We start from the raw sequence: 24,752 nt of genomic DNA, 5'->3' as shown, positions 1-24,752 counted from the left end.
CCATTTTACTCCACTCACACATTTTTGAAAGTTTTTCAGCACATTATATGGTACATTATATAGCACCATTGAAAACATACAACTTGTCCTGCAATAAACAAGCCCTCCGACAGCTATGTCGATGGATAAATAAAAGAGATGATTTATTGAAAGTGGGGAGGAAAAACTAAAATTGAAAAAAAAAGGACTGCATCATAAGGCTAACTTCATACTGGCGACTGCGATATGGGGCTGTGAATCACAGCCCAATACCGCGCTCACCACCATGTGAATTACCCATGGGTGCGAGGCATTTTTATATCAAAACAGCCTCGCATCACTTCGGGGATGGAGTGATCCTCCATCGCAGCTGCCGCGGAGGTTCCCTGTGTTTCCCCCATTGTTTTCAATGGGAGGCCTCGCATTGCATGCATCTAGCTGTTGCTGGACCCATTGAAAACAATGCGCACTGCGATGTGAGAGCGCACACAAGATAGAACATGCCGCGATTTGTTTCCTGCACCGCATCACGATGCAATGCGGGAAAACATCGCTCATGTGTATGACAGCATTCAAAAGAATGGGCTTCATATTTTTGTGATATTTGTGCGTCCCACAGCGCACAAATCTTGTGCGATTTTCTTACCCATGTGAAGGCAGCCTACGGGGTTAAAGAGACTGTGTGAATCAAAGCTTGTACCATTATTGTAATAACCAGAGCTGTCCCTTATAAAGACCTTGTAACCTACAGTCTTGTACCTGTTGTGACTGTAACCACTATGATTTATACATCCTCGGAATAAAATATTCCTGAACTACCACTGGTGTCCGCCTCAGTTACTGCGCCATGCTCGAGTGGCGCCACACAAATAGGTCATGGCCAAACATAAGTATTGACTCTTTTAAATAGCCTTTCAAGTTCTGGATGATCTGACATAGTTATGCAGTGAAATTGGAGTGTGGGATGGATCATTGTATAACTTGGCAGATTTGCCATTCAAGAGTCTGGGAAAACTGAGTGACATTCAATGTGAAAGCTACTTTCATGTCACCCAGCCTTCCAAAACACAGATAGATAACATGATGAGAGATAGAGAAAACGGAGTGGAGCCATCCCAATAGAGATAGGTGCGGTAGGAATGGGGTTATTCTTGTCCTCGTTAGATGTCTTAATAGTGGAACAGCAAGAGTAGGATATGTATTATGCCTGAGAAGTTCGAAAGCTTGCAATAACATCATGTATTTTTGTTAGCCATTAAAAGGTATCATATCTACAGGATTACTTGGTTTCTCTTGCTGGGAACAATTACAATTTAGTATATGCATGAAATGGCAGATTTAGCTAACCCAGAAAACGTACAACGCGTAGGTGGACGTATATGGCATGGAATGGTGTAGACCAAAAACTGGGAATAAGATGCGACCCTTTCATGAACAGGCACATACACAAATGTTGTCGGATAAATTTCTCTGGTTTTATTGATGAAACCCTTTTTTTTAAGCTGGTACTGAAGCAACACAATGTTTCTTCATCATTAGTGCGAGGACACATGTTATTGGAAGGTAGAGCAGGTGCTGGACGTGTAGTGTAAACTAAGATAATCTTCCACACGTCCAGCTCCGATGATATGTGTTTGTGCATGTTCATCAAAGGGTCATGTCTTTTCCCAGTTTTTTGGTCTACACCATTCCATACAGATAGACAAGAGGAAGCCCCAAAACTTTATTGGTATGCCTTGGATGTTCAATGCTCATTGTCAGGAACGCTATCTTTTCTCCTTAGGGAGAGCACCTAGAAGGTGAGTGAGAAGACTCATAAGGCCATTCATGCTCCTCTGGGTACTATGCAAATAAGGGAGATGGAACAATACCTTTGCAATGCCACCTATTGGAAGGCAGCATTCCTGCAAGTCAATGTTAGACTCTTTATACAAGCCTTGTAACAATGACTAGGAATTGAAAGCCAACACAGATTTTGTTTAAGTATGTTAGTTCTATACTATAAAGTAGACATGTAGCTTTGCTATGTAACAAGTTCTGTTGAGCTCCAAGGCCTGGCTGTTCTATGAACCTGTGAGTGGGAGAGATTCTTGAGTGGGGGTGGCCGTAGTAAAAGTGCAGTGTTGCTGGAAGTAGAGACTGCCAAATAAAAAAACCCTTCTCACTTCTGCTTTCCCAGCCCACCCCTCTCTCCTGCCTCCCTGCTTTTCCCCCAAACCACTCACTGCTAATACACATTGCAGAAATCTGATAGAATAAGTCAGAGAGACTGAGAATCAGTGAAACATAACTGCACACAGTATAGTGCCACTTGGCTTATCCTGCTCCTTCCCAAAGGCTATGACTTTGTACTCTTCTACAACATGGATGTAACACTGCTTGCGGGTAAGTTATACATACAGTTTACTTTTAATTGTAAATTTGATCACAATGCATGTTAGATCTTATTATCAGCATATAAGGAGAATGATGGAGTGACTTTTTGTCTAGCTTATGAAGTGCAGTCATTTATTAGAATGTACAGATGCAGCATAGTTTAACTTGATTGTGACAACTTTGCTATCATTATCTGAAGCCATTAAAAACTATTAATGTTGTCTTTACACAATAAAACCCATCTGACAAGGGAGGATAAACTGGCAGAGAAAGTTTTGTAACAAGTTAAAAGTCAAAATTCTGATACATTTGTATCCTGCTACACTTTGGTCCTTGGGAAGTAATGTCAGCATCCATTCTATATGGAGGACGTATGTTCATACAGCACATTTAGGGCCCTGTGGATACATTGATGTGTAGTACTAGGCATTATCCATAGAATACATACAACTCCATGAAGCTCTGTCCCCAAAATCTCAATTTAGGGACCAATTATGTACATTACAAAGATTTAACAAATTGGTTGCTGCAGCAAAAGGATCTGTTTCAAACCTGTATGTGTAATAGGTTTCTTTGGAATTGCATGGTCACAGTCCTTACAGTCTTCACTGGATATTGACATTGTATTATATTATACCCTTTGACTTAGATCCGGTGCATTGTTGGTCTCCATGGATGTGCAAACAAGTCCATTAATCTTGCTCACCTCAGGAATTCAGTAATAATAGTAAAGGCCTTTTTACATGGGATGAGAATCTCCTGATTCTCACTTGTCTGAGCGAATGAACTGGTGATGTCATCGCCTTCTTGTTCGCACTCGGGCAGCCTGTTTAGACTGCACGATTCTCGTCGAGTGTTTAAACTGCCCGATAAGTGAATGAACCAACGCTGATTCTTATGTCGGCTGAAACTGAGCGACGAATGAAAACCGCATGATCCTTATTCGTTGTTCAGTCATTAGCTCACATCTAAACTGAATTATTCGATTTTGCTCGTTTGAACAATTTTCTGAACGCTAATCGCACCTTAGGCCTCCTTCCCACGAACGGATTTACGCCGCGTAAATTCGCGGCAAAAATCCGCTGCGTGGCCCCCTGCTATTAGGTTCTATTGAACCTAATAGCACAATGCTCACGATGCGTAATTCCACCGCGGAATTACGCACCGCGATTTCTCCCGTCCTCACCCGCAGCATGCTCTATTTTCTGCGGGTGAGGACGGGCTGTACGCGCTGACGGCTTCCATTGCAGTCAATGGAAGCCGTCCGTTCACGCTATCTCCCGCTGTAACCAGCGGGAGATAGCGTGAAAAAACGCTTTCCCGCCCACCGCCGCGCGTCATATGACGCCATATGACGTGGCCGGCCGCGTCACGTGACACGGCCGGCCGTGCACGTGACACGGCCGGTGACACGGTGGCGGTGGGCGGTGACGCGGCGGCGGTGGGCGGGGAAGCGATTTCACACTATCTCCCGCAGGTAAGTATAGGGGCTCTGGGGGGCGCCGTGACGGGCTTCACTGCGTAATATTACGCGGCGGAGCCCGTCACGCTCGTGGGAAGGAGGCCTAAAAAGGGACCAAGAAGTGATCTTTATAGGATGTGTCCTTTATTGTTTGCTGATCAGATATTGTTACAGTAATACAATTTGTAACATCCTGTCAATAAACAATTGAATGTAAATTTCTTTTGCTGTTGTATTATAATTCTTTATCTGTCCAAACGCATCAAGATGTGAAATCTAATACTGTAATATAAATAGGAAATGATCCTGAATAACTGAATTGTGAGCTCTTTTGCATACTGCATTGTTGGTGTTATACATACTGAAAGCTGTTTAGTTTATTACATGTGAAGAACATACCCAATGAATAAGTGGTTGACATTCTACTGCAGGGACCTAGATAGGCTTTTTGTTACAAAGGGACAAACATTCAGTTCATTGCCCTGGAAATATATCTAAATACCTGGACCAAGACAGAGGGACCCACTTCCAACCCCCTTAGCACACAGCACCCAGTGCACATGTCATGCTAGCCTTCCCTGTCTACATTAGGGTGGCCCATAAAGATATGGCAAAACATAAAGTGGCAGCTATACAGCAAGACACCTTCCTAATTTGTTACATCTGCTAATAGTAATGTTAGGGTAAAGTTTTAGCTTTAAATTCCACCTACAAGATGGTGCTCAAAACTGATGTATATCATGAGAAATGGCGCTTATGCGCAAGATTTCCAATTACAGAAGCTACAGAATTACTATTAACAATTTGCTTTTGCAAAACAACCACTATACTTTAAAATATTAAAGGGGTTTTCCAGGGAAATACTATTGATGACCTATCCTCAGGATAGATCATCAATAGTTGATCGGCTGGGATCCATCGCTCGGGACTCCGATCGATCAGCTGAGCGGACACATGCTGTCAGCGCCACCAATAAACAGAAGTCGGACTGGAAGCCTCCGTGCTGACCTCTGTGCAGTGGCAAGCGATGGTAACTGCATGCACGGCTCCCATTAAAATCAACGCAAGCCATGCCTGCAGTTGCAAGCGCCGGCCACTACACGGAGGGCGGCTTCCGCTACGACCTCTGTGTATTTGCAGTGCTGACAGCATGCGCCTGCTCAGCTGATCGGTTGGGGTCCCGAGCAGCGGACCCCGGCCGATCAACTATTGATGACCTATCTTGATGATAGGTCATCAATAGTATTTCCCTGGAAAACCCCTTTAAGTATTGACAATGGCATTTGTCCTCACAACCTACACAGTTTTGCTGTTCCAACAAAAATGCCTCTGAACATATGATTTCCCTAAATCTCTCTACTTTGGTGTGCTGATGCCGTACTGAATGGAATAAGTCCTGAAATAACATGAATAAATATAACCTACAGGTCATGACATACAAAATGTAAATATGCATAATAAGAGATATACCTGAAAAGGAGCCAATTTTCGATGAAAGTCTGAAAATTCATGGTCTTTGAGCACAACCTTGTCGTAGACATAAGAACCTAAGACTCTGCCCAATAAAAGTTTGTTGAAAGGGAAATAAATTAGAGGGTGTCTTGCTTTGTAGTGGAAAGTTGAGTTTTTTGGCCACCCTAATCTACACTCCTGATCCACTAATCCTATATCTAGACCAAATGCATCTGTAGGCTGAACTCACAAGCGCTGTTTTTGTCATGTTTTTTGATGCACTTTTTTCTATTACAATTGTTGCCAAAATAGGAAGAGCGCTGTAGCAAAAATCAAAAGTGAATAAAGTGTTTGACACTTTTTCTGGTGAGATACCAAAGCAGCTTTCTGCCAATCTTTTACCTGTGTGTATGAATATGCCCTTGAAAACATAGAAATGCGCAAGTTAAAGTTAATGTCCTTAAATGTTTACAAAATCAAAGCACATTTCTCTGATAAATCCCTCTCTAAGTACATTTTACTTTCCTATAACCATTTTTATCCTGAAAATTCAATAGGGTAATAACTAGAGATGAGCGAACGCGTTCGTCCGAGCTTGATATTCGTGCGAATATTAGGGTGTTCGGGATGTTCGTTATTCGTAACGAACACCATGCGGTGTTCTGGTTACTTTCACTTCCTTCCCTGAGACGTTAGCGCGCTTTTCTGGCCAATTGAAAGACAGGGAAGGCATTACAACTTCCCCCTGCAACGTTTAAGCCCTATACCACCCCCCTGCTGTGAGTGGCTGGCGAGATCAGGTGTTCGCCTAATATAAAAGTCGGCCCCTCCCGCGGCTCGCCTCAGATGCGGTGTGAGTTAGATGAGGGACAGTGCTGTTTATACCGGAGCTGCTGTAGGGAAAGAATTGGTAGTTAGTGTAGGCTTCAAGACCCCCCAAAGGTCCTTATTAGGGCCACTGATAGCTGTGTGTTGGCTGCTGTTAGCAGTGGCATTTTTTTTTTCTCAAAATCGCCTCTGCAGACCGTTGCACCTGGCATTAGGGACAGAAGTGCTGCATAGGCAGGGAGAGTGTTAGGAGTGAGTGTAGCCTTCAAGAACCTCAACGGTCCTTTCTAGGGCCATATTTATCCGTGTGCAGTACTGTCCAGGCTGCTGTTAGCTGTGCTGCATTTTTTTTGGGCTTCTCAAAATCGCCTCTGCAGAGCATTCCACCCTCCATTGATACTGCAGGGAAAGAATTGTATAGGCAGGGCCACAACACAGTTATTATTCATAGAATATACGCAGTGCTGCCTTTTGGTGGAAAAACAAGTGAAAACAAATCTATTTGTCCAGCCTCTGTCCGTCCTTACGAGCGGTGGACATGTGTGAGCTGCGTGAAAAACATTGCTAAATCATACGCACCCAGCTACGCTTTACTGCTGGCTTCGCCATTTGCTTTCCTTAATTGGGAAAAAAAATACCTGCTCTGCCAGAGTTATAATAACTCTGCTACCCTCACGTTCTGTGACACATTAGCAGGGACACAGCACAGTTATTAAACTTCTCATGTTCATTGAATATACGCAGTGCTGCCTTTTGGTGGAAAAACAAGTGAAAACAAATCTATTTGTCCAGCCTCTGTCCGTCCTTACGGGCGGTGGACACGTGTGAGCTGCGTGAAAAACATTGCTAAATCATACGCACCCAGCTACGCTTTACTGCTGGCTTCGCCATTTGCTTTCCTTAATTGGGAAAAAAAATACCTGCTCTGCCAGAGTTATAATAACTCTGCTACCCTCACGTTCTGTGACACATTAGCAGGGACACAGCACAGTTATTAAACTTCTCATGTTCATTGAATATACGCAGTGCTGCCTTTTGGTGGAAAAACAAGTGAAAACAAATCTATTTGTCCAGCCTCTGTCCGTCCTTACGGGCGGTGGACACGTGTGAGCTGCGTGAAAAACATTGCTAAATCATACGCACCCAGCTACGCTTTACTGCTGGCTTCGCCATTTGCTTTCCTTAATTGGGAAAAAAAATACCTGCTCTGCCAGAGTTATAATAACTCTGCTACCCTCACGTTCTGTGACACATTAGCAGGGACACAGCACAGTTATTAAACTTCTCATGTTCATTGAATATACGCAGTGCTGCCTTTTGGTGGAAAAACAAGTGAAAACAAATCTATTTGTCCAGCCTCTGTCCGTCCTTACGGGCGGTGGACACGTGTGAGCTGCGTGAAAAACATTGCTAAATCATACGCACCCAGCTACGCTTTACTGCTGGCTTCGCCATTTGCTTTCCTTAATTGGGAAAAAAAATACCTGCTCTGCCAGAGTTATAATAACTCTGCTACCCTCACGTTCTGTGACACATTAGCAGGGACACAGCACAGTTATTAAACTTAGATTATTCATTCACTAGAGGCAGTGGGGCCTTTCGTTTTCCAAAAAGGGAAAAAATTATATTTGGCCTGCAGTCTTGCGCCAATTTATTTCCTGCCTGTGAAATCAAATCACTGGTAATACAGCATGCTGAGGGGTAGGGGTAGGCCTAGAGGACGTGGACGCGGCCGAGGACGCGGAGGGCCAAGTCAGGGTGTGGGCACAGGCCGAGCTCCTGATCCCGGTGTGTCGCAGCCGACTGCTGCGCGATTAGGAGAGAGGCACGTTTCTGGCGTCCCCACATTCATCGCCCAATTAATGGGTCCACGCGGGAGACGGTTATTAGAAAATGAGCAGTGTGAGCAGGTCCTGTCCTGGATGGCAGAAAGTGCTTCGAGCAACCTATCGTCAACACGCAGTTCTGCGCCGTCCACTGCTGCAAATCCGAATCCTCTGTCTGCTGCTCCTCCTTCCTCCCAGCCTCCTCACTCCACTACAATGACACCTGCTCAGGAGCGGGAACACTCCCAGGAACTGTTCTCGGGCCCCTGCTTAGATTGGGCAGCAGCGGTTCCTCTCCCACCAGAGGAGTTTATCGTCACTGATGCCCAACCATTCGAAAGTTCCCGGGGTCCGAGGGAAGAGGCTGGGGACTTCCGCCAACTGTCTCAACAACTTTCTGTGGGTGAGGAGGACGATGACGATCAGACACAGTTGTCTTGCAGTGAGGTAGTAGTAAGGGCAGTAAGTCCAAGGGAGCAGCGCACAGAGGATTCGGAGGAAGAGCAGCAGGACGATGAGGTGACTGACCCCACCTGGTGTGCAACGCTTACTCAGGAGGACAGGTCTTCAGAGGGGGAGTCAAGGGCATCAGCAGGGCAGGTTGCAAGAGGCAGTGCGGTGGCCAGGGCCAGGGGTAGAGGCAGGGCCAGACCGAATAATCCACCAAGTGTTTCCCAAAGCGCCCCCTCGCGCCATGCCACCCTGCAGAGGCCGAGGTGCTCTAAGGTCTGGCAGTTTTTCACAGAGACGCCTGACGACCGACGAACAGTGGTGTGCAACCTTTGTTGCGCAAAGCTCAGCCGGGGAGCCAACACCAACAGCCTCACCACCACCACCATGCGCAGACATATGATGGCCAAGCACCCCACAAGGTGGGACGAAGGCCGTTCACCGCCTCCGGTTTGCACCCCTGCCTCTCCCCCTGTGCCCCAACCTGCCACTGAGATGCAACCCCCCTCTCAGGACACAGGCACTACCGCCTCATGGCCTGCACCCACACCCTCATCTCCGCTGTCCTCGGCCCCATCCAGCAGTGTAGTTCAGCGCACCGTTCAGCCGTCGCTTGCGCAAGTGTTCGAGCGCAAGCGCAAGTACGCCGCCACGCACCCGCACGCTCAAACGTTAACCGTCCGCATAGCAAAATTCATCAGCCTTGAGATGCTGCCGTATAGGGTTGTGGAAACTGAGTCCTTCAAAAGTATCATGGAGGCGGCGGCCCCGCGCTACTCAGTTCCCAGTCGCCACTACTTTTCCCGATGTGCCGTCCCAGCCCTGCACGACCACGTCTCCCGCAACATTGTGCGCGCCCTCACCAACGCGGTTACTGCCACGGTCCACTTAACTACGGACACGTGGACAAGCACAGGCGGGCAGGGCCACTACATCTCCCTGACGGCACATTGGGTGAATTTAGTGGAGGCTGGGACAGAGTCAGAGCCTGGGACCGCTCACGTCCTACCCACCCTCAGAATTGCGGGCCCCAGCTCGGTGCTGGTATCTGCGGAGGTGTATGCTTCCTCCACTAAAGCACCCTCCTCCTCCTCCTCCTCCTCTGTCTCGCAATCAAGATGTGTTAGCAGCAGCATGTCGCCAGCAGTCGGTGTCGCGCGGTGTGGCAGCACAGCGGTGGGCAAGCGTCAGCAGGCCGTGCTGAAACTACTCAGCTTAGGCGATAAGAGGCACACGGCCCACGAACTGCTGCAGGGTCTGACAGAGCAGACCGACCGCTGGCTTGCGCCGCTGAGCCTCCAACCGGGCATGGTCGTGTGTGACAACGGGCGTAACCTGGTGGCGGCTCTGCAGCTTGGCAGCCTCACGCACGTGCCATGCCTGGCCCACGTCTTTAATTTGGTGGTTCAGCGCTTTCTGAAAAGCTACCCACGCTTGTCAGACCTGCTCGTAAAGGCGCGCCGGCTCTGCGCACATTTCCGCAAGTCCCACACGGACGCTGCCACCCTGCGCACCCTGCAACATCACTTTAAGCTGCCAGTGCACCGACTGCTGTGCGACATGCCCACACGGTGGAACTCTACGCTCCACATGTTGGCCAGGCTCTATGAACAACGTAGAGCTATAGTCGAATACCAACTCCAACATGGGCGGCGCAGTGGGAGTCAGCCTCCTCAATTCCTTTCAGAAGAGTGGGCCTGGTTGGCAGACATCTGCCATGTCCTTGGTAATTTTGAGGAGTCTACCCAGGTGGTGAGCGGCGATGCTACAATCATTAGCGTCACCATTCCTCTGCTATGCATCTTGAGAAATTCCCTGCAAACCATAAAGGCAGCTGCTTTGCGCTCGGAAACGGGGGCGGGGGAAGACAGTATGCCGCTGGATAGTCAGGGCACCCTCCTGTCTATTTCTCAGCGCGTACAGGAGGAGGAGGAGGAGCATGAGGAGGATGAGGAGGAGGGGGAAGAGACAGCTTGGGCCGCTGCTGACGGTACACCGGCTGATTGCCTGTCATCCTTTCAGCATGTATGGCCTGAGGAGGAGGAGGAGGAGGAGGAGGAGGAGGATCCTGAAAGTGATCTTCCTAGTGAAGACAGCCATGTGTTGCGTACAGGTACCCTGGCACACATGGCTGACTTCATGTTAGGATGCCTTTCTCGTGACCCTCGCGTTGCACGCATTCTGGCCACTACGGATTACTGGGTGTACACACTGCTCGATCCACGGTATAAGGAGAACCTGCCCACTCTGATTCCCGAAGAGGAAAGGGGTTCGAGAGTGTTGCTATACCACAGGACCCTTGCGGACAAGCTGATGGTAAAATTCCCAGCCGACAGCGCTAGTGGCAGAAGGCACAGTACCGAGGGCAAGGTAGCAGGGGATGTGCGTAGATCGAGCAGCATGTACATCCCAGGCAGTGCAACAGTCTTTAAGGGCCTGGCCAGCTTTATGGCTCCCCACCAAGACTGTGTCACCGCTCCCCAGTCACGGCTGAGTCGGCGGGAGCACTGTAAAAGGATGGTGAGGGAGTACGTAGCGGATCGCACGACCATCCTTGGTGACGCCTCTGCCCCCTACAACTACTGGGTGTCGAAGCTGGACATGTGGCCTGAACTAGCGCTGTATGCCCTGGAGGTGCTTGCTTGTCCTGCGGCTAGCGTGTTGTCGGAGAGGGTGTTTAGTGCGGCTGGGGGAATCATCACAGATAAGCGTAGCCGCTTGTCAACCGACAGTGCCGACAGGCTAACACTCATCAAGATGAACAAAGGCTGGATTTCCCCAGACTTCTGTTCTCCACCAGCGGACAGCAGCGATACGTAAGCAATACGTAGGCTGCACCCGCGGATGGAAGCTACGTTCTCTCTCACCATCCAAAATGGGGACATTTCTGCTTCATCAATCTGTGTCTAATATTCCTCCTCCTCCTCCTCCTGCTCCTCCTCCTGAAACCTCACGTAATCACGCTGAACGGGCAATTTTTCTTAGGGCCACAAGGCTCACTCAAATAATTTTTCAGAACAATTTTTATAAGTTTCAATGCGCTTAAAAGCATTGGAACTTTAACTTGAACCAATTTTTCGTTACACTGGGCTGCCTCCAGGCCTAGTTACCACTTAAGCCACATTAACCAAAGCGATTAATGGGTTTCACCTGCCCTCTTGGCTGGCCATGGCCAATTTTTGGGATGTACATTAGTACTGTTGATACAGCAATTTTTGTGGGCCCTCGCCTACAGTGTAATCAAATTAATTTTTAGCCCACCTGCATTACAGCTGACATTACCTCAGCTGTGTTGGGCAATGCAATGGGATATTTTTATGTACCGCCGGTGGGTTCCAGGGAGCCACCCATGCTGTAGGTGAACACTGAGTTTTTAATACATCTGTACACTTCTAAAGAACCCGTCTGACTGGGGCATGCAGTGTGGGCCGAAGCCCACCTGTATTACGCACGACATTACTACCTCAGCTGTGTTGGGCAATGCAATGGGATATTTCTATGTACCGCCGGTGGCTTCCTGGCACCCACCCAGGCAGTGGGTCCACAGGGAGTTTAACCTACATGTGTCCACTTGTAAAGAACCCCAGTCTGACTGGGGCATGCAGTGTGGGCCGAAGCCCACCTGCATTAAGCACGACATTACTACCTCAGCTGTGTTGGGCAATGCAATGGGATATTTTTGTGTACCGCCGGTGGGTTCCAGGGAGCCACCCATGCTGTAGGTGCACACTGAGTTTTTAATACATCTGTACACTTCTAAAGAACCCGTCTGACTGGGGCATGCAGTGTGGGCCGAAGCCCACCTGTATTACGCACGACATTACTACCTCAGCTGTGTTGGGCAATGCAATGGGATATTTCTATGTACCGCCGGTGGCTTCCTGGCACCCACCCAGGCAGTGGGTCCACAGGGAGTTAAACCTACATGTGTCCACTTGTAAAGAACCCCAGTCTGACTGGGGCATGCAGTGTGGGCCGAAGCCCACCTGCATTAACCCTTTCCAGTCCACTGTGTGACCTGTGAAGACATTAGGGTTTAAGGCTGTACAGCTCCGTTGTTGGTAGACGTCCGTCGGGGTTCTCTTACTGTATATTGCCAGCCTCTCTGCTGTCGGAGCCTATCCTACGTGTCAGCTCATGCAGTACTGGCTTTAGCCAGCATATAGCGCCGTTGTATAACAGCAGAAAAAGAGTAAGCCCCCTAGGAAAACCATATACAAATTGGATTGGAAAGGGTTAAGCACAACATTACTACCTCAGCTGTGTTGGGCAATGCAATGGGATATTTCTATGTACCGCCGGTGGCTTCCTGGCACCCACCCATGCTGTAGGTGCACACGGAGTTTTTACTACATCTGTACACTTATAAAGAACCCCAGTCAGACTGGGGCATGCAGTGTGGGCCGAAGCCCACCTGCATTAAGCACGACATTACTACCTCAGCTGTGTTGGGCAATGCAATGGGATATTTCTGTGTACCGCCGGTGGGTTCCAGGGAGCCACCCATGCTGTGGGTCGACAGGGACTTCACAATAGGGAGTTGTACCTGCCTGTGTCTATGAATTAAAAAGCCCGGTCTGACTGGGGCATGCAGACACCTTGACAGAATGAATAGTGTGTGGCACATAGGTTCCCCATTGCTATGCCCACGTGTGCAGCTCCTGATGGCGGTGGCACAGGATTCTATTTCTCATTGCTTCTGTACAGCATTGTGGGCTATCGCTCCGCCACTTTTAAAGAGGGTCGCTGCCTAGCCGTGCCAACCTCTGCAGTGTGTGCCTGCGGTCCCTCGTCATGGCAGACGCAATTCTAAATAGACATGAGCGTGGTGTGGCATGAGGGCAGCTGAAGGCTGCCCAGGGACACTTTGGTGTGCGCTGTGGGGGGGGAGGGGGGGCGGTTGGGCAGCATGTAACCCAGGAGAAGTGTCAGTGGAGTGTCATGCAGGCAGTGATTGTGCTTTGTTGGAGGTAGTGTGGTGCTTAGCAAAGGTATGCCATGCTAATGAGGGCTTTTCAGAAGTAAAAGTTATTGGGAGGGGGGGGGGCCCACTCTTGCCGGTATTGTGGCTTAATAGTGGGACCTGTGAACTTAGGATGCAGCCCAACATGTAGCCCCTCGCCTGCCCTATCCGTCACTGTGTCATTCCCATCACTTTCCTGAATTGCCCAGATTTTCACACATGAAAACCTTAGCGAGCATCGGCGAAATACAAAAATGTTCTGGTCGCCCATTGACTTCAATGGGGTTCGTTGTTCGAAACGAACCCTCGAGCATCACGGGAAGTTCATTCCGAATAACGAACACCCGAACATTTTGGTGTTCGCTCATCTCTAGTAATAACATCAAAGTCCAAAAGGAATCTGATACACAACCTACAAAATCTACCTGTCCTGATTTCTGTGTTGCACAAATATTCCAACTACAATCCAGTATGGCCAATTTTAATCCAAATCTGAAGACAACTTTTAATTAAAGTAGCTACAGTGGTTATTCACATAACAGGAGCTGAAAATATATGCTATGAACCACCTTGATTTTGTTGAATAGCCTGTGTACTATGCTGGGTTTTTGTATGGCTGTTGATGAGTTACTAAATGATTTAGATTGTTTTTCTGTATTCCATCAATGTTTATGGATGTCACGATTTTGGTCAGTGGAGACTGGGATCCTATAGTAGCTTCAAATCTGAGCAGGAAGAACATCTGCAAGGAGTTTGTATGTTGTCTGAGCATCACCTGTTTGGGTTTCTTCTACGTCCGCAGAATGGTGATGGTAAACAAATGATGGCACAAACGGATTAGGCCAGACTCACATGGGTGGACCGGATTGAGCATGTGGGAGCCCCACAGCAGATTCTGGCTGTAAGCCTGGCTGGCGACCCTGCGTACTTTATTTTGCTGTATTGCTAATGACTGCGATGGCTTGCCATTGATCATGCGCAGTACAGATTTTTAAAAATGTTTGTACTTCCCATGGTGTCACTTAGCGATGGCACGGGTACCTGTAGCCCATTCGCAATGTTAATTGCATATGGGCTGCGAGTCGGACAGCCTGCATTGACTTCAATGGAGGCCATCTGTGTGGAATCTGCAGAAAAATGAAGCATGCTGTGATGTTTCCTCCATTCGCGGAATACGCAATTCATATCCGTAAGTGTGAGTGAAAAAGCGAAAGTACATGCTTTTCAATGCCTGTGTTTTGCCTCGGATCATCCGCAGGGACACCGATTGCGGATTCCTTTATTGCAATCCACCTGTGTGAGCTCAGCCTTATAGTGATGATTGACAGCTAATGGAGCAGAGGGATGATGGTGAACAGAAATAAAACACTGACAATAACTGAGAGGCAAGAAGACCAAGCTGAGCAGACCTAAGCTGCAGTAGTAAGCAAGACAAAGACAGATATAAAAGGGAAAAGAAACAAACAATGAACCTCAAGGCTAAAAACTAAGGACTGGACCACAAAACAGAAACAAAACTACACTGACAAAAAGCATAGGTAGACTAGGAACAAGATACTAGAAGTACAGAAGGAATAATTAAATTTAAATGTACATAGCTTACACTATAACCAGCAACACATTGCAGAAGCCATTTAAAGAGGGGCTAACCAATCAGAAGTATCTCTCCAAATGAACCAGGGCGACAACAGGGTGGTCAACTGACCCACTCTATTGGATCTGCTGTGGTACACTTGCATGGCAGCTGCTCCACCAAAAATTTAGTAGACAGAAAATGGAGAACTAGTAGGAGCATTTCTGCTGATCATAATGTACTGCTATCTATAGTCACTTCTATGTAGCTTTCCCCTCAGATAGCCTGAACTCTGCATATGACCTGCACCCTTAGCTAGAGTGTGCACCACACATGGGCACATGTCTGAATCCTCGATCAAGCCAAAAACAGGTTCCTACATACAGTAGGCTCTTCATATCAGTGATGCAGCTCTGTGCTCCAGTGTTCACACTCTCTCCAACAGTGACATCTACCCCTCCACCTGCCATTCAGTGCAAATCTTCAGCAGCACTGCGGTTCCACACTGTTGACCATCATCATTGGTATTTTATAAAACAACCATGACCTGAAAGAAAGAGACCATATTAGCAATGCATACATTTTCTACAATTGTCCCAGGTACATGGTCTGGAGTTACATTCTGCAAAGGTGGGCTTTAGTCATACCGTACAGAATTCTGGGACCTATTCATGAAAATGAATCTATAAAAGAGATTGAGGTCAAGGCATAGGTACCATAGAGGAAGCCCATGCGGCTGCTCTGAGGATCCTGAAATGATGAAGCACAGATCAGGTTTACTGTATCACTTTTTCTAATGTGTATTGAAAACTTGTTTGGTAACCCCCTTCTTCACTGCTGCTGCAATATATAGAAACAAGTGGAAAATGATTCCAAGACTTGTGGAAAGGGAGATAGGGAGCAAAAAACAACAAGTTCTTCTGTCCCAAGTAGCTAAGTCTATGGTGGTATTATCCAGCACCAGAAGGGGGCCGCATTTAAATATTTGCTATGAGGCCCCCTCAACTCCATCTACTCCTCTGATGGAGGAAATGTTGCAATTGTCATGCTGCAATATAGCTAAAACTGAGTGAACATAAGTTCATGTTCAGATGGTGTTAATCCAGATATCTACATGACATGCATTCATGTGGACATAATAGTTTTGCATTAATGACATAGCCATTGATTTCTGTCTTTCTAGATTGCCTAACTGCAAAGTTAAATAGTAGAAGCTTTATTTGCCTTTCAGCTGAGAAATACAATATTTCTAAGATATTTCCTGAACTTAAAGGGATATTTTTGGTTATTATTACCATTAAGGATTTAGGACAGTAAATGGCCTGCAGCCAAGGAGGGCCACCATATAGAAACAATATCCTAGATGGGCAATTGATGAATGTAAGCACAAGGGTAATACAAGCCTGCAGCTAAACTGCTGTTTATAGGAGATAAATCTTTTCCTTTTCCAGAGTTTTGAACATTCCCTGGATATGTAACCAGAAACAATAAATACAGTTCAATAATAATTAGAGGACATCCTGACATTACGGAAGTCAATCAATTTCTGCAGTTTTGGCCATGTGTTCATCTAAGCTGATAATACTTGCAAAGTGTAATGCTCTTTAGGTTAGGTTCATGCATAAGGTCCTATGATGGCTTCATATGACCTTCAAATTGTATGAAGATGCAATGTGGTCCGCATACAAGTGTACGACGCGTTATGATTTTAAACAGAGGCATATTGAGATTTTTTTTCTGTCAAATGCCATATGAGTTCAACAGAAACAAGTTTGTAGCATGTCCCATTGTACTGCATACGTACGAGGATGCCATCCCTTGGAAGCATTAATTATAGAGGAGAATATCACTGTACAATGCCAGCCTTAGGTTAGATGGCACTCTGTGTCGAATGTTGTTTTGCGCCACGTTGCCATAAGAAAAAACAATAAATTGCATTGATAGCCGGTTTGCCTGTATTTTGCTTGTGCAGAAAGCAGCATACCGACATCAAAACAGCTCAGGGAATAAATACAGCACCAGAATAAAGCTGAGTACATAAATACAGCAGCAGAGCCAAGCTGAGTAGATAAATACAGCACCAGAACAAAGCTCATAACATAAACACAGCACCAGATCAAAGCTCATAATATCAATATAGCACCAGAACCAAGCTGAGTACATAGATACAACACTAGAGACAATCTTAGTGCATAGATGCAGCATTAGAACCAAACTCAGTACATACATACAGCATCAGAATCATGCTCATAACATAAATACAGTAGCAGAAGTAAGCCATTGTGTTGTGTGGATGCTTATGAGTTGACAGCACATCAGAGGGGAAAAGACACAGCCAACAGAAGGATGCTTTGTGTAGCTCCACAAGATGCTGCCACATGGTGGAAGAAGATCATCTAGCCGCTCAGACCTAAAGGAGGGTTGATTGCCCCCGGCCTACATCTGCCTGGTGTCGCCCCTAAAGCTGGTGGCTGGAGCCTGTTGGACCGCAGGGGTTGCATTTAGCTAAGGATGGCCATGTCTCTGTACATACTATATCTTACCTGCAGGAGGCCAGCAGTTCTATACCAGGGATCCATACAGGTTGTGTGGACATGATCCTCTTATGCAACACACTCCATCCACATCAGCCCCTCCCTCCTCTCTTCACCTATGTATGGCTCCCATGCACTGTTCAACTTCCTAAGACGCCTTCAACCCCCCAATACTGCAAAGAAACACCTTAGCCACCCACACAAATCCCCTAGCCATTTGCTTACCCTTGCTACTCTGCTACTCCTAGCTGCAGGGGACATATCCCCCAACCCAGGCCCACTCCGTTCTGTTCTCTACCAAAATGCCCCCCCTGCCCCATTCAAATGCGCCCTATGGAACTCCCAATCTGCGTGTAACAAACTCCCAACTATCCATGACCTTTTCACCAGTAAACGCTTGAACTTGCTCGCCCTCATGGAAACCTGGATACAGCAGTCCGATTCTACCTCCCCCGCTGCATTGTCCTATGATGGCCTACAGTTCTCCCACACCCCCAGATCGGATGACAGACGCGGTGGAGGAGTAGGCATCATCCTCTCCCCAAACTGTACCTTCCAGGTCATTCCCTCAGCTCCCTCGCTTACCTTCTACTCCTTCGAAGTCCACACCCTGCGACTCTTCCGCCCACTGCCTCTGCGTGTCGCAGTTATTTACCGCCCCCCAGGTCCTGCCCGCCTGTTCCTAGACCACTTTGCTGCCTGGCTCCCCCACTTCCTATCCTGTGAAATCCCAACCCTCATCCTTGGTGATTTCAACATTCCTACTAACAACTCTAGCTCCTCATCTGCCTCCCGGCTTTTAACACTTACCTCCTCCCTTGGCCTATCACTAATCTCTGACTCCCACTCATAGAGATGGTAACACTCTCGACTTAGTTTTCCTCCGTCTCTGCTCTGCTTCTCACTTTACTAACTCCCCCCTTCCACTCTCAGATCACAACCTTCTCTCTTTCTCCATCAGGCACCCTAGCATCTCTCCTGACCCTCCTATCTATCGCACCTCTAGGAACCTCCAGGCTATCCGCACTAAACAGTTTCCGAAACTGTTCAGTCCTCCCTATCGCCTATCTCTCGCCTCCCCTGCCCTAACCTGGCAGCCGAATATTACCACACCACCCTCAGCCGTGCCTTGGATGAAGTGGCACCGCCTGTGACGCGAGCCGTCAAACACAGACCACGGCAACCCTGGCTCACGTCCCAAATGCGCTTCATCCGGCGGTGCTCTAGGTGCGCCGAGCGGCTGTGGAGAAAGTCAAAGCTGCCGGCAGACTTCCTCCACTTCAAATTCATGCTTAAAACGTATAACCTAGCCCTTCACCATGCCAAACAAGTTTATTTCACCTCCCTGGTCTCCTCACTATCCCACAACCCTAAACAACTCTTTGAGACCTTTCACTCCCTCCTCAGCCCCAAGGAACAGGCCCCTGCGACAGACCTGACTGCCGGAGAACTAGCTGCCTATTTCAAAGAAAAGATCGACCACATTCGAAAAGAAATCTCTGAAAGCGGCATGGTTAGCCCTGATCCCAGTTTCATCAGCACTGCATCCAGCACCTACTCACTATCTACGCTAGAACCAACGACAGAGGAAGAAGTCTCCAGGCTCCTTTCCGCTGCCCGCCCCACCACCTGCGCTAGCGACCCTCTCCCCTCTCACCTCCTCTGCTCCCTTTCCCCAGCTCTCATTACTCACCTTACCACAATCTGCAACCTCTCCCTAACCTCTGGCACTTTTCCCTCCTCATTCAAACACTCCATTATATCCCCTCTGCTTAAAAACCCAACCCTTGACCCGACTAATGCTGCCAACTACCGACCCGTCTCAAACCTCCCCTTTATCTCCAAATTACTGGAACGCCTGGTCTACTCCCGCCTTACTCGCTTTCTCTCTGACAACTCGCTCCTCGACCCCCTCCAGTCTGGTTTCCGCTCTCTACACTCGACCGAAACTGCCCTTACAAAAGTAACAAATGACCTGATGACTGCAAAGTCGAGAGGTGATTACTCCCTACTAATCCTCCTTGACTTGTCTGCTACTTTTGACACTGTCGACCATAATCTCCTTCTCACTATGCTCCGCTCTATTGGTCTAAAGGATACTGCTCTCTCCTGGTTCTCTTCCTACCTCTCTGACCGCTCTTTCAGTGTTTCCTTTGGTGGTTCTATCTCTGCTCCACTTCCTCTCGCTGTCGGGGTACCCCAGGGCTCGGTCCTTGGTCTCCTTCTTTTCTCTATCTATACTGCCCCAATTGGACAAACCATCCACAGATTTGGCCTCCAATACCATCTCTACGCTGACGACACCCAACTATACACCTCCTCTCGTGAGATCTCTGGACCATTCCTCCAAAATATCACCGACTGTCTGTCCGCTGTCTCTAACACTATGTCCTCCCTTTTTCTCAAACTAAACCTCTCTAAAACTGACCTCCTTGTCTTTCCACCTTCTAACCGACCTCCCCTCAACATCTCCATTCCAGTGTCTGGCACCATTATAACCCCCAGACAGTATGCCCGATGCCTTGGGGTAACACTGGACTCTGACCTCTCCTTTGCCCCCCATATCCAATCTCTGGCCCAAACATGCCACATGTACCTCAGAAATATTGCTAAAATACGTCCGTTCCTAACCACGGACACGCTAAAGACGCTAGTGGTTGCGCTCATCCACTCCCGGCTTGACTACTGCAACTCGCTACTCATTGGCCTCCCCCGCACTAGACTCGCTCCGCTCCAATCCATATTAAATGCAGCAGCTAGACTCATTTTTCTATACAGTCGTTATTCAGACGCCTCTGCATTATGCCAGTCGCTGCATTGGCTGCCCATCCACTGCAGAACTAAATTTAAACTGCTATACCTCACTCACAAAGCTCTGCATGGCGCTGCGCCACCATACATCGCCTCCCTACTGTCAGTATACCACCCAGCGCGCTTACTCCGATCAGATAACACCCTCAGACTAAACACCCCTGTAATACGAACCTCTCATGCTCGCCTACAGGACTTCACTAGAGCAGCACCCATCCACTGGAATGCTCTACCCCAAGGCATCCGGACAATTCCCGATGCACGAAATTTCAGACGTGCCTTAAAAACGCACCTCTTCAGGGAAGCATACCAAATCCCCTGACCTAGTCCCTCGCCCCTCCCTATGGTGCTCCACCCTGTTTGCCTTCTGATAAATGATCTGTACATGAAATTTCCTATTGCCTGTGTTCCCCAACCCCTGCACCTCCTGTACCACCCTCAACCCATTTGTGTCTAACCCAATGTATCTCACATTGTAATTGTTGCAATTGTTGTATTGTTTTGCATTTATCCATGCCTGAAAGCGCTGCGGAATAAGTTGGCGCTATACAAATAAAGATTATTATTATTATTATGTGCATGAGCCCTAAGGCTAATACTCCGAGGTGCGTATGCTCTTTCCCAATTCAGAGTGGAAATTACTAAATAACATTGGATTTAGCCTTTTAATGACTTTCCTAGCATATTTTTGGGGGGCTGTATTCTGAAGAATTTTGCAGCCATAGGAAGGAGATGCAGGAGGGGCAGATCTGGTAATTTACTACTTCTGTTTTGTCAGCTGTTTTTCATATGACACTAATGGCCTATTTACACGTGCGGATAAACTGCCGTTAGCGAGCGCCGATTGACAATATAGGGAGGGGATTTGTACAAATGATTGTTTATACGATCATTTGTTTCGCATCTCTCATTCGCTGTACATTATGGTCAGTAGCACATCCTACAAACAATAACAAAAAACAATAATTTTTATGGCCCCATGAAATATGTAAACGATGACAATCAAGTTTTTTTATCGTTCGATCACTAGGAGTGTTTACAATCATCGAGAACAAACTTTCAAACGTGTGATATTGCCACATTCTTTGTTACGTTCAACGATAACAAGATGATCAAGAGCCCAGTGTGTGAAGAGAGTTACTGAGTCAACACTCATGACGACTTTAGCTCCAGTACAGGCTGTTTTTTCCTATATCTCATGTATGGGAGCGTATGTGGAGATCTTTGGCTTATAGCAAAACTCAGAATGGGCTCCACACTCAACTGAGAGTTCTGACAAATGTACTTTATTAAAACATTATGAAAGTTAATGCAAACCATTTCTTTAGCTTCAATATTCTGCGATAAATAATTTCAGAATATATCTCTATATTTTCTTTTTGTTTTTTTGCCAGCAGTCTACCATCAGGGCTGCTGGTACTCGTTATCTGCTCTTTATTCTGATTAATTTATTTCATTCCGTGAGATAGCCTTATAGGCAGGACTATTGTGCATGTAACTATCAGGAATATATGAGAGGATTACTTAGTTATCTATCCTCTGATGTTACTTTAGCTAGCCAAGTACAGGGAACAGAGCCTGGTTGCTCTGCATTTATTAGCCAGCTCAGTATCACTCTCTAGCGCTATCAGATAGTTATAGAGTAGTTCCTTTCTATCTAGAGTGGGAATATTAGCTAGCTTAATATCACTCCCTATTTCTATTGAGAACAGTTACGGATTAGCTCCTTCATATAAAGAGTGAGTTCTTTTAGATATCTAGGGTTCTATTTGAGTCAATGCTTCTTCTTCTTTTTCTTCTTGGTGAGTTCTGTTATATCTATACCTCCATTGAGAGAATTTTATGGGTTCAGGATGAACTGAAACCTTCATGGAAACGTGTAGAACCTACTGCACCTTATTCAATCTATATTGTATCAAACCTACTGAACTGTGTCTTCTATAACGTATCTTGGTCTATTATACTCTCATAGCAGAACTGAACCGATTAAATCTGTTTGTAAATATAGTAGATATCCTAGTTCACTATACTCTCATATCTGAACTGAAGTCATTGTGATCTGCAGCATCTTACTCTACTCTAGATTTAGACCCCACCTTGTGGCTCATTTCCCCATGGGTTTCTGAATCCTAGGACTCTGTAGAGTTTAAAAGGCTATACACTATTTCTGAGCTAGAGGATTATCTAGAGGTTCTATTTACCCCATCTGGCGTTGCCATTTGGGACGTATCTCTTGACCAACTTCCAATCCTGTCTGTTACAGCAGCGTCAAACTAGAAATATTTATATGCTTGTCTGTTTATACATGTTCTCCCTATAGATTATGTGTTAATCTGCAAGTCTGTCTTGAAAGCCTGTGTTTTAATAGGTATATTAATAACATTTAGTTTTTAATTGGTCTATTCTATGAAAGGCATTATATATCTCTATAGGAGAGCCCAATCTTTTTTTTTACTCACATGCTTCCAATTGCACACGCAAATGGATTTATGCACCTAGTTTTGAACTCAGTGGGAGGTGTATGTAGTGAGTTTCCCTAATCACCGCTGCAGATAGGCATGATGACATTGTCTCTGCAAGGGAAGCACTTTAGTGTTGAGACCATCCAACCAAGGGCCATATAACAGTTAAAGGGGTTATCTCACGAAAGCAAGTGGGGTTAAGCACTGCTGTATGGCCATATTAATGCACTTTGTAATATACATCGTGCATTAAATATGAGCCATACAGAAGTTATTCACTTACCCACTCCGTTGCTGGCGTCCCCGTCTCCATGGCTCCGTCTAATTTCAGCGTCTAATCGCCCGATTAGACGCGCTTGCGCAGAAGGGTCTTCTCCCTTCTGGTCGGTCCGGGCATGAGCGGCATTCTGGCTCCGCCCCCTTCTACGCGTCATCGCGTAGCTCCGCCCCATCACATGTGCCGATTCCAACCAATCAAGAGGCTGGAATCGGCAATGGAACGCAAGACATCCACGGTGCACCATGGGAGAAGACCCGCGGTGCACCATGGGAGAAAACCGCAGTGCATCCCTGGGAAAGGACCGGCGGCCATCTTTGGAAGATGTTTTATAAGTTGCTGAAACGCTAGAACGGTGAGTAGAAACCATTGTTAAAAGCCATTTACACTTGTGCATAGTAATGTTTGCTTTAGAAGGGGGACTGGGCAAAAAAAATTTTTCACTTTTGCCTCAAGACAACCCCTTTAAGCTACCTTTACACAGGCCCTGTCATTAGTTATCATATAAAGAAAAATAGAAGTGGAGAGGAGCTGCTACCGTTAAAAAAATTTCAAGTAAAAAAAGCATAGAGCTCACAGGTTTGTGCTGAACGCGTTTCGGCTATAGTAGCCTTTGTCAACAGCTGGTGAGGTGAGCCCATATTTCTTTTTTGGCTTATTCACCTGTCGTTACTTGCCTGAGTAATTGCTCAAAAAAGTGATTACAGGTGACAGTCATCCTGTGTAAATACGGGCAAGTGAATGAGAATCGCTCACTTGTGGGAGTCGCTTGGTTTTTAGCTCACCCATATAAACAGGCAGTCATTCATCTATGAACAATTGCCTATTTGCTCTGAATGGAGCCAAGCAGTTGCAAGACATCACCAGTGTGTCCCACTGCAATTGACCAAGCAATTTTTATTGCTCTTGTGTAAAAGTGCAGGAATGATCATTGGGACGACTATCGGGCACTTAGGCATAAAAGTACCCTTACGTGCAGGGGCATAACTATAGAGGATGCAGGGGATGCAGTTGCACCCGGGCCCAGGAGCCTTAGGGGGCCCATAAGGCCTCTCTTCTCCATATAGGGAGCCCAGTACTATGAATAAAGCATTATAGGTGGGAGCCCTGTTTCAGGTTTTGCTTTGGGGGCCAGGAGCTTCAAGTTGCGCCTCTGCTTACGTGCCCTACATCAATAGTAAATATGGCAGTTTCAACTACGAGGCATACTGATCTGTGAAGATATGAATAAAATATCACACAAACTGATCATAAGCTAGGATACTAACAAACCTATTTTATCACATTACTTTAGCCTTAAAACTAAAGAATCAAAAACTAAGACTTACGCAGACTATGTTATTATTGATAAACTAGTGAAAGCATGGGTTCAGTATTTGTCTAGGAAAAGAGTTTTCTAGTCTGATATTTAGAAAAACAAAAAGTTATGGCCCTGTCTAGAAATTTCCCTCCCAAATATTCTATATCATAGTCTTGTTTTATGTTTGTATAACACAATCTAGGCCTCAGGAATGTATAAGTAGCGAGCTTGTGGTCCCAAAACAATGCTTTTATTGAGTTTGATATACCATTTTTTTCCCTGCCTCTTCAACCCTTCATCCTTAAGAAAACATAAGTGAAACTACAAGTTGTTCCAGATGTTATAAATGTTGAGAAATGTTTTTGTACTAATCTCATTGTTTAGATTGTTTAAGTTTCCTTAGTAGCCATAATGAATGGTTTATTCTAAAAGTAAAATCCACCCCATCACTGACTGATT

The 24,752-nt window shown here is 46.5% G+C and overlaps 1 protein-coding gene across 1 annotated transcript in view; it reads left to right on the top strand.

Annotated features, from left to right (window-relative positions):
* The first annotated feature begins 2,199 nt into the window (after positions 1–2,199).
* Positions 2,200–24,752, top strand: part of LOC136620754 (myosin-6-like) — a 101,740-nt gene continuing 79,187 nt past the window's right edge. The window contains exon 1 of the mRNA XM_066595723.1: positions 2,200–2,364. The gene's annotated coding sequence lies outside the window, so the exon portion shown is untranslated. The remainder of the gene's footprint in view (positions 2,365–24,752) is intronic.

The sequence above is a fragment of the Eleutherodactylus coqui genome, chromosome 3 (genome assembly GCF_035609145.1).
Source record: "Eleutherodactylus coqui strain aEleCoq1 chromosome 3, aEleCoq1.hap1, whole genome shotgun sequence".
NCBI classification, from domain to species: domain Eukaryota; kingdom Metazoa; phylum Chordata; class Amphibia; order Anura; family Eleutherodactylidae; genus Eleutherodactylus; species Eleutherodactylus coqui.
The sequence above is the reverse complement of the archived record's forward strand: the minus strand, read 5'-3'. Positions and strand labels throughout refer to the sequence as shown.